We start from the raw sequence: 11,554 nt of genomic DNA, 5'->3' as shown, positions 1-11,554 counted from the left end.
GATGGACTAATAGAACAAGTCCCAAACACTGCTAGAAGGCCAAATATTTTTTCAGAGCTAGATGCAGACAAAAAATTATTTTGAATTTGCAACCTGATGGAGGTCAGTATAGATGGACTAATAGAACAAGTCCCACACACAGCTAGAAGGCCAAATATTTTTTCAGAGCTAGATGCAGACAAAAAAATATTTTTAATTTGCAACCTGATGGAGGTCAGTATAGATGGACTAATAGAACAAGTCTCACACACTGCTAGAAGGCCAAATATTTTTTCAGAGCTAGATGCAGATAAAAAGTATTTTTAATTTGCAACCTGATGGAGATCAGTATAGATGGACTAATAGAACAAGTCCCACACACTGCTAGAAGGCCAAATATTTTTTCAGAGCTAGATGCAGATAAAAATTATTTTTAATTTGCAACCTGATGGAGGTCAGTATAGATGGACTAATAGAACATGTCTCACACACTGCTAGAAGGCCAAATATTTTTTCAGAGCTAGATGCAGATAAAAATTATTTTTAATTTGCCACCTGATGGAGGTCAGTATAGATGGACTAATAGAACAAGTCCCACACACTGCTAGAAGGCCAAATATTTTTTCAGAGCTAGATGCATAAAAATATTATATTCAATTTGCAACCTGATGGAGGTCAGTATAGATGGACTAATAGAACAAGTCCCACACACAGCTAGAAGCTCAAATATTTTTTCTGAGGTAGATGCAGAAAAAAATTATATTCAGTTTGCAACCTTATGGAGGTCAGTATAGATGGACTAATAGAACAAGCCTCACACACTGCTAGAAGGCCAAACATTTTTTCAGAGCTAGATGCAGATAAACATTATTTTTAATTTGCAACCTGATGGAGGTCAGTATAGATGGACTAATAGTACAAGTCCCACACACAGCTAGAAGCCCAAATATTTTTTCAGAGGTAGATGCAGAAAAAAATTATATTCAGTTTGCAACCTTATGGAGGTCAGTATAGATGGACTAATAGAACAAGCCTCACACACTGCTAGAAGGCCAAATATTTTTTCAGAGCTAGATGCATAAAAATATTATATTCAATTTGCAACCTGATGGAGGTCAGTATAGATGGACTAATAGAACAAGTCCCACACACAGCTAGAAGGCCAAATATTTTTTCAGAGCTAGATGCAGAAAAAAATTATATTCAATTTGCAACCTTATGGAGGTCAGTATAGATGGACTAATAGAACAAGTCCCACACACAGCTAGAAGCCCAAATATTTTTTCAGAGCTAGATGCAGAAAAAAATTATATTCAGTTTGCAACCTGATGGAGGTCAGTATAGATGGACTAATAGTACAAGTCCCACACACAGCTAGAAGCCCAAATATTTTTTCAGAGGTAGATGCAGAAAAAAATTATATTCAGTTTGCAACCTGATGGAGGTCAGTATAGATGGACTAATAGAACAAGTCCCACACACAGCTAGAAGGCCAAATATTTTTTCAGAGCTAGATGCAGAAAAAAATGATATTCAATTTGCAACCTGATGGAGGTCAGTATAGATGGACTAATAAAACAAGTCCCACACACTGCTAGAAGGCCAAATATTTTTTCAGAGCTAGATAGAGACAAAAAATTATTTTGAATTTGCAACCTGATGGAGGTCAGTATAGATGGACTAATAGAACAAGTCCCACAAACTGCTAGAAGGCCAAATATTTTTTCAGAGCTAGATGCAGAAAAATACTATATTCAATTTGCAACCTGATGGAGGTCAGTATAGATGGACTAATAGAACAAGTCCCACACACTGCTAAAAGCCCAAATATTTTTTCAGAACTAGATTGAGAAAAATATTATATTCAATTTGCAACCTGATGTAGGTCAGTATAGATGGACTAATAGAACAAGTCTCACACACAGCTAGAAGGCCAAATATTTTTTCAGAGCTAGATGCAGATAAAAATTATTTTTAATTTGCAACCTGATGGAGGTCAGTATAGATGGACTAACAGAACAAGTCCCAAACACTGCTAGAAGGCCAAATGTTTTTTCAGAGCTAGATGCAGAAAAAAATTATATTCAATTTGCAACCTTATGGAGGTCAGTATAGATGAACTAATAGAACAAGTCCCACACACTGCTAGAAGGCCAAATATTTTTTCAGCGCTAGATGCAGACAAAAAATTATTTTTAATTTGCAACCTGATGGAGGTCAGTATAGATGGACTAATAGAACAAGTCTCACACACTGCTAGAAGGCCAAATATTTTTTCAGAGCTAGATGCAGATAAAAATTATTTTTAATTTGCAACCTGATGGAGGTCAGTATAGATGGACTAATATAACAAGTCTCACACACTGCTAGAAGACCAAATATTTTTTCAGAGCTAGATGCAGAAAAATATTATATTCAATTTGCAACCTGATGGAGGTCAGTATAGATGGACTAATAGAACAAGTCCCACACACAGCTAGAAGCCCAAATGTTTTTTCAGAGGTAGATGCAGAAAAAAATTATTTTGAATTTGCAACCTGATGGAGGTCAGTATAGATGGACTAATAGAACAAGTCCCACACACTGTTAGAAGGCCAAATATTTTTTCAGAGCTAGATGCAGATAAAAATTATTTTTAATTTGCCACCTGATGGAGGTCAGTATAGATGGACTAATAGAACAAGTCCCACACACTGCTAGAAGGCCAAATATTTTTTCAGAGCTAGATGCAGAAAAATATTATATTCAATTTGCAACCTGATGGAGGTCAGTACAGATGGACTAATAGAACAAGTCCCACACACAGCTAGAAGCCCAAATATTTTTTCAGAGGTAGATGCAGAAAAAAATTATATTCAGTTTGCAACCTGATGGAGGTCAGTATAGATGGACTAATAGAACAAGTCCCACACACAGCTAGAAGGCCAAATATTTTTTCAGAGCTAGATGCAGAAAAAAATGATATTTAATTTGCAACCTTATGGAGGTCAGTATAGATGGACTAATAAAACAAGTGTTATGTTCTGCTACCAGAGCTAAGGAAAGAGAGGAGATCTGTCCCTACGATAGAACTCAGCTTAATCCCTACGATGTAACAGGGGACCTGATCCTGCGATCAGACCTGCTAAAGTCCTAGGCTAGTCTGTACGGAGACCTATAGATGTGGGGAGGGAATCCCTACAAGTACTAAGGACTGGGAGGAATATGGGACACCTCCTAACAGAAATAGTAGCAGACAGACGAACAAACAAAATACATAGAACATAGAGGTCAGTAGACCAAGCAAACTAACAGAGTTAGATACAGAGCACAGGCTAGCTAGAAAGTAGATATACAATGCAGTCCAGCAAAGCCAGAAGGGCGGAGCAGGATTAAATAGGCCAACAAGGTCATGTGACCAGCAAAGGAAAAAAAACCTAACAACAAGGTTCTAACAGTACCCCCCCTTCTAAGAGGATCCTCCGGATCCCCTAGGACCAGGCTTATCAGGAAATCTCCTGTGAAACGCTCTGATAAGTCTGGACGCGGAAACATCATCTGACCTCACCCAAGAGTTATCCTCGGGTCCGAAACCTTTCCAGGCCACAAGATACTGCAAACTACCTCTATACCGTCTAGAGTCAAGGATGCGAGAAATTTCATATTCCCCGTCCTCCACCACCGGAGGAACAGAGGCAGAGGCGTCACCATCCGACACAACAGCTTTTTTTAACAGAGAGACATGAAAGACCGGATTAATTCTCCAGGAGGTAGGAACCTCCAACCTAACAGCAGATTGGTTGACAACCTGAAGCACCTTAAAGGGCCCTACAAACTTGGGACCCAATTTCTTAGAAGGAATCCTCAACCGCAGATTCCTAGAGGACAACCAAACCATGTCACCAACAGCGAACAAAACCTCCTGTCGTTTCCTATCAAAGTAGTCTTTAGATTTTCTGTTGGCCTCCTGAAGATTACTACGCACATCCGTCCAAACTCTTTCCAAATCACCGGAAAAATTCTCCTCCTCAGGCACGGCAGATCCCAACTTGGAGAACGACCCAAACGACGGATGTCTCCCAGAACAACAAAAAAAAGGCGAACAACCAGCAGAAGAAGATGTATGATTGTTCAGAGCAAATTCGGCAAGTGGCAGAAACTCAGACCACCCCTCTTGATTGTCTGCCACAAAACAACGCAAGAACTGCTCAACATCCTGGTTTTTCCTTTCTGTCTGGCCATTAGATTCAGGATGATATCCGGACGAAAACGACAAATGAATTCCCAACCTGTCACAAAAGGCACGCCAAAAACGAGCCACGAACTGAGGACCCCTATCAGAAACAATGTCAGTAGGAACGCCATGAAGTCTGACAATTTACTTGACAAAGGCCTTAGCGAGAGTTTTAGCGCAGGGCAGTTTGACGAAGGGAACCAAGTGACACATCTTGCTAAAACGGTCCACGACCACCCAGATGACAGTAAAACCCTCAGAGGGGGGAAGGTCAGTTATAAAGTCCATAGCCAAATGTGTCCAAGGAGCACTGGGGACCTCCAAAGGACAAAGCAACCCTGCAGCAGGAGTATGTGAGGACTTAGATCTAGCACATATAGTACATTGGCGCACCCACTTAATGACTTCCTTCTGCCATCCAGGCCACCAAAAACTGCGACCCACCAGTCTCTTGGTCTCAGAGATTCCGGGATGACCTGCCAACCGAGATTCGTGACACTCAACAAACAAATCTCTCCTAAAGGTCCCAGGCACAAACAACCTCCCATGAGGAGTGTTAGATGGGGCATTCTCCTGAACTTTAAGAATCTCATCTTCCAAAACGGAGTCTAAAGCAGCTATCACAACACCTTCTTGTAAAATGTTTTCCTCTTTCTCAGCACCGACTATGGGAGAAAAACTGCGAGACAAGGCATCCGCCTTAACATTCTTAGTACCAGGGATGTAAGTAACGGAGAAATTAAACCGCGAGAAAAACAGTGCCCACCTAGCCTGACGGGCATTCAGGCGCTTGGCAGCATCAAGATATATCAGATTTTTATGATCCGTAAGAACCTGAACGGGAAATTCCGCACCTTCCAAGAAGTGGCGCCAGTGTTCAAATGCGAGTTTAATAGCCAATAATTCCCGATTACCAATATCGTAATTCAATTCAGTCTCCGAAAAATTTTTTGAAAAAAAGGCACAGGGATGTAATCCATCCCCGTTATCCTGAGACAATACTGCGCCAACCCCCACAGAGGAAGCATCAACCTCAACCAAAAACGGCCTAGTAACATCAGGCTGCATAAGGATGGGAGCAGAGGTGAACCTCTCCTTGAGATACACAAAAGCTTCAATGGCCTCAGAAGACCACTGAACCGCATCAGCACCTTTCCTGGTGAGATCAGTCAGAGGTTTGACAATACTAGAAAATTTTTTTATGAATTTTCTATAGTAATTGGCGAAACCCAAAAACCTCTGTATCGATTTCAAACCAATAGGCCTAGGCCATTCCTGCACAGCCTGAACCTTAACCGGATCCATCTCAAAACCTTTGCTGGAGATAATGTAGCCCAAAAAACTAATTCTCTGTACAGCGAACTCACATTTCTCCAGCTTAGCAAAAAGCGAATTGTCCATTAATAACTGTAATACCTCACGCACGCTCCGCCAATGAGACTCCAGATCTGGCGAATAAATCAAAATGTCATCCAAATACACAACCACATTTTTACCGATCAAAGGTCTAAGGATGTCATTAATCAGATTCTGAAAAAATGCAGGAGCATTAGTAAGACCAAAAGGCATAACCAGATTCTCAAAATGACCCACAGGAGTGTTAAAAGCAGTCTTCCATTCATCACCCTCCTTCATGCGCAACAGATTGTATGCCCCCTTAAGGTCAATTTTAGAGAACCACTTGGCCCCCAATAACTGGTTAAACAGATCAGGAATCAATGGCAGTGGGTAAGGATTGCGTACCGTAATTTTGTTAATCTCACGAAAATCCAGACAAGGACGTAAACCGCCGTCCTTTTTTTTTACAAAAAAAAATCCAACCGCCACAGGAGACTTAGAGGGCCTAATGTGACCGGCGGCCAAACTTGTCTGTATGTATTCCTCCAAAGCCTTCCTCTCAGGAATAGTAAGGTTAAATAAACGACTTTTAGGAAGAGTCGCTCCAGGGACAAATTCAATAGAACAATCATAGTCTCTATGGGGAGGCAAAACCTGTGATTCTTTCTCAGAAAAAACTCTCCAAAAATCCTGAATAGGAACAGGCAATTCTCCCCTATCCAAAGCTGCAATACGCCCGTTACAACACTTGTCATAACATTTATGGCTCCAGGATTTAATTTCACTGGTAGACCAATCCAGTACAGGATTGTGAAATTTTAACCAGGGCAAACCCAATATTACTGGAGAAGGCAAGTTATTCAACACTACCAAATCCAATTTCTCATGGTGAACACCATTAATAGTGAGAGGAAATTCACTGACCTTGAGAGTAATATTCTTCAAAGGGGAGCCATCCACAGAAACCACAGCAATGGGGGATGATAAAGGTTCAGGTTTTAAATTGAGTTTTTCCACGAATCCCCCATCAATTACATTCAGTGTAGACCCGCAATCAACAAATACCCGAAATTCCATTAATTTTTCCTGAGCAATCGTGGAAGCAGCTAAAAATATACCCTTGGAATTTAAACAGGCAATACGGGCGTGACTGACCATTTTTTTTTCTTTCTTCATACGAAGCTCACAGCCTTTAATCAAATGACCAGATTTTCCGCAATAGAAACACAAGCCTTGCGAAAAACGACGGTCTTTTTCTTGAGAGCGAGGTGCCACCGATCCAATCTCCATCGGTTCACCACTGTTAGTACACACATTATCATAACCAGAAACTGACATAGCAGAGGATTTGCTCTCATTAACCCTAGCACGCAGTCTTCTATCCACCCGTATAGCTAATTGCATAGCCTGTTGCAAATCCTCAGGTGTAGGATAAGCAATTAGCAGGTCTTTAACCCTTTCACTGAGCCCAGCAAGAAATAGACTTTTCAGAGCAGAATCGTTCCACCCTGTTTGAGTCGACCAACGACGGAAATGAGTACAATATTTTTCAACATTACCTGATCCTTGTTTTAAACGTCTCAACTCAGTCTCAGCTGATGTGACACGGTCAGGATCATCATATAATAGTCCCAAAGCAGAAAAAAAACTATCCACTGATCTGAAGCATGAATCACTAGGTTGCAAAGAAAAGGCCCACTCCTGAGGCTCTTTGCGCAAAAGTGACATTATGAACCCTACGTGCTGGGATTCATCCCCAGAGGACTTAGGTCTCAAACGAAAATACAATAAGCAAGCATTTTTAAATGAAAAAAATTCTCGGTGTTCACCAAAAAATAAATCCGGCAAACATACCTTAGGCTCCAAGAAATGTGCTCCAGAACAGTTACTCACGTGCTGATGGAGCTCGGCCACCTCCAGAGAGAGTCCCTGCAGGCGATGAACCAAATCCTGAACCGACACCATGATGGAACAGAAAAATCTTTCCTTAGAGAATTTGCTGGCTGGACTTACTGTTATGTTCTGCTACCAGAGCTAAGGAAAGAGAGGAGATCTGTCCCTACGATAGAACTCAGCTTAATCCCTACGATGTAACAGGGGACCTGATCCTGCGATCAGACCTGCTAAAGTCCTAAGCTAGTCTGTACGGAGACCTATAGATGTGGGGAGGGAATCCCTACAAGTACTAAGGACTGGGAGGAATATGGGACACCTCCTAACAGAAATAGTAGCAGACAGACGAACAAAAAAAATACATAGAACATAGAGGTCAGTAGACCAAGCAAACTAACAGAGTTAGATACAGAGCACAGGCTAGCTAGAAAGTAGATATACAATGCAGTCCAGCAAAGCCAGAAGGGCGGAGCAGGATTAAATAGGCCAACAAGGTCATGTGACCAGCAAAGGAAAAAAAACCTAACAGCAAGGTTCTAACAACAAGTCCAACACACTGCTAGAAGGCCAAATATTTTTTCAGAGCTAGATGCAGACAAAAAATTATTTTGAATTTGCAACCTGATGGAGGTCAGTATAGATGGACTAATAGAACAAGTCCCACAAACTGCTAGAAGGCCAAATATTTTTTCAGAGCTAGATGCAGAAAAATACTATATTCAATTTGCAACCTGATGGAGGTCAGTATAGATGGACTAATAGAACAAGTCCCACACACTGCTAGAAGGCCAAATATTTTTTCAGAACTAGATTGAGAAAAATATTATATTCAATTTGCCACCTGATGGAGGTCAGTATAGATGGACTAATAGAACAAGTCTCACACACTGCTAGAAGGCCAAATATTTTTTCAGAGCTAGATGCAGATAAAAATTATTTTTAATTTGCAACCTGATGGAGGTCAGTATAGATGGACTAATAGAACAAGTCCCAAACACTGCTAGAAGGCCAAATATTTTTTCAGAGCTAGATGCAGACAAAAAATTATTTTGAATTTGCAACCTGATGGAGGTCAGTATAGATGGACTAATAGAACAAGTCCCACACACAGCTAGAAGGCCAAATATTTTATCAGAGCTAGATGCAGACAAAAAATATTTTTAATTTGCAACCTGATGGAGGTCAGTATAGATGGACTAATAGAACAAGTCTCACACACTGCTAGAAGGCCAAATATTTTTTCAGAGCTAGATGCAGATAAAAAGTATTTTTAATTTGCAACCTGATGGAGATCAGTATAGATGGACTAATAGAACAAGTCCCACACACTGCTAGAAGGCCAAATATTTTTTCAGAGCTAGATGCAGATAAAAATTATTTTTAATTTGCAACCTGATGGAGGTCAGTATAGATGGACTAATAGAACAAGTCTCACACACTGCTAGAAGGCCAAATATTTTTTCAGAGCTAGATGCAGATAAAAATTATTTTTAATTTGCCACCTGATGGAGGTCAGTATAGATGGACTAATAGAACAAGTCCCACACACTGCTAGAAGGCCAAATATTTTTTCAGAGCTAGATGCATAAAAATATTATATTCAATTTGCAACCTGATGGAGGTCAGTATAGATGGACTAATAGAACAAGTCCCACACACAGCTAGAAGCTCAAATATTTTTTCTGAGGTAGATGCAGAAAAAAATTATATTCAGTTTGCAACCTTATGGAGGTCAGTATAGATGGACTAATAGAACAAGCCTCACACACTGCTAGAAGGCCAAACATTTTTTCAGAGCTAGATGCAGATAAACATTATTTTCAATTTGCAACCTGATGGAGGTCAGTATAGATGGACTAATAGAACAAGTCCCAAACACTGCTAGAAGTCCAAATATTTTTTCAGAGCTAGATGCAGACAAAAAAATTATTTTGAATTTGCAACCTGATGGAGGTCAGTATAGATGGAGTAATAGAACAAGTCCCACACACAGCTAGAAGGCCAAATATTTTTTCAGAGCTAGATGCAGACAAAAAATTATTTTGAATTTGCAACCTGATGGAGGTCAGTTTAGATGGACTAATAGAACAAGCCCCACACACTGCTAGAAGGCCAAATATTTTTTCAGAGCTAGATGCAGATAAAAATTATTTTTAATTTGGAACCTGATGGAGGTCAGTATAGATGGACTAATAGAACAAGTCTCACACACTGCTAGAAGGCCAAATATTTTTTCAGAGCTAGATGAAGATAAAAATTATTTTTAATTTGCCACCTGATGGAGGTCAGTATAGATGGACTAATAGAACCAGTCCCACACACTGCTAGAAGGCCAAATATTTTTTCAGAGCTAGATGCAGAAAAATATTATATTCAATTTGCAACCTGATGGAGGTCAGTATAGATGGACTAATAGAACAAGTCCCACACACAGCTAGAAGCTCAAATATTTTTTCTGAGGTAGATGCAGAAAAAAATTATATTCAGTTTGCAACCTTATGGAGGTCAGTATAGATGGACTAATAGAACAAGCCTCACACACTGCTAGAAGGCCAAACATTTTTTCAGAGCTAGATGCAGATAAACATTATTTTTAATTTGCAACCTGATGGAGGTCAGTATAGATGGACTAATAGAACAAGTCCCAAACACTGCTAGAAGTCCAAATATTTTTTCAGAGCTAGATGCAGACAAAAAATTATTTTGAATTTGCAACCTGATGGAGGTCAGTATAGATGGAGTAATAGAACAAGTCCCACACACAGCTAGAAGGCCAAATATTTTTTCAGAGCTAGATGCAGACAAAAAATTATTTTGAATTTGCAACCTGATGGAGGTCAGTTCAGATGGACTAATAGAACAAGCCCCACACACTGCTAGAAGGCCAAATATTTTTTCAGAGCTAGATGCAGATAAAAATTATTTTTAATTTGCAACCTGATGGAGGTCAGTATAGATGGACTAATAGAACAAGTCTCACACACTGCTAGAAGGCCAAATATTTTTTCAGAGCTAGATGAAGATAAAAATTATTTTTAATTTGCCACCTGATGGAGGTCAGTATAGATGGACTAATAGAACCAGTCCCACACACTGCTAGAAGGCCAAATATTTTTTCAGAGCTAGATGCAGAAAAATATTATATTCAATTTGCAACCTGATGGAGGTCAGTATAGATGGACTAATAGAACAAGTCCCACACACAGCTAGAAGGCCAAATATTTTTTCAGAGCTAGATTCATAAAAAAAATTATATTCAGTTTGCAACCTGATGGAGGTCAGTATAGATGGACTAATAGAACAAGTCCCACACACAGCTAGAAGCCCAAATATTTTTTCAGAGGTAGATGCAGAAAAAATATATATTCAGTTTGCAACCTGATGGAGGTCAGTATAGATGGACTAATAGACCAAGTCCCACACACTGCTAGAAGGCCAAATATTTTTTCAGAGCTAGATGCAGAAAAATATTATATTCAATTTGCAACCTTATGGAGGTCAGTATAGATTGAATAATAGACCAAGTCCCACACACTGCTAGAAGCCCAAATATTTTTTCAGAGCTAGATGCAGAAAAAAATTATATTCAATTTGCAACCTTTTGGAGGTCAGTATAGATGGACTAATAGAATGATGCTATGCCCAAAAGGTTTTACTTCACTAGGTGCAGTAAAAAAATTGGTATTCTATACACAGGTGGTGTAGCTTGCAACACAGATAGGCTACTCCACTGACTAACACACTCTGCAATAGGCCAAAAAGGATTAGCTTTGCTAGATTTAGCCAAATGCTGTGAAAAAAACTTGCACAGCACTGGCACAGACCTGCCTGGCAAAAACTGATAGGAACTGATGTAACTTAGTCCTGAAAAGGACTGCAATTACAATTAGTCTTTACTCCCACAACCTATCTATTTAAGAGCACAGACCGGCCTGATAAAAGTCGTAGGAAATGCTGTAACCTAGTCCTTAAAAGGACTGCAATGACAACTCTTCCCTACTCCCAAGCTATCTGTAGATTTGTGCGAAAATTGGCTTGAAATTAACAAGGTATAGCGCACACAGCAACAGCGGTGCCGTCTAACACGCAGCTGCAGCAGTGAGAAAATAGTGGCGACGGGGAAAATGGCTG

This window comes from Phyllobates terribilis, unplaced genomic scaffold (assembly GCF_046119375.1).
Source record: "Phyllobates terribilis strain yellow unplaced genomic scaffold, ASM4611937v1 Scaffold_12__6_contigs__length_324123572, whole genome shotgun sequence".
Lineage (NCBI taxonomy): Eukaryota > Metazoa > Chordata > Amphibia > Anura > Dendrobatidae > Phyllobates > Phyllobates terribilis.
This window is presented reverse-complemented; position numbering follows the sequence as displayed.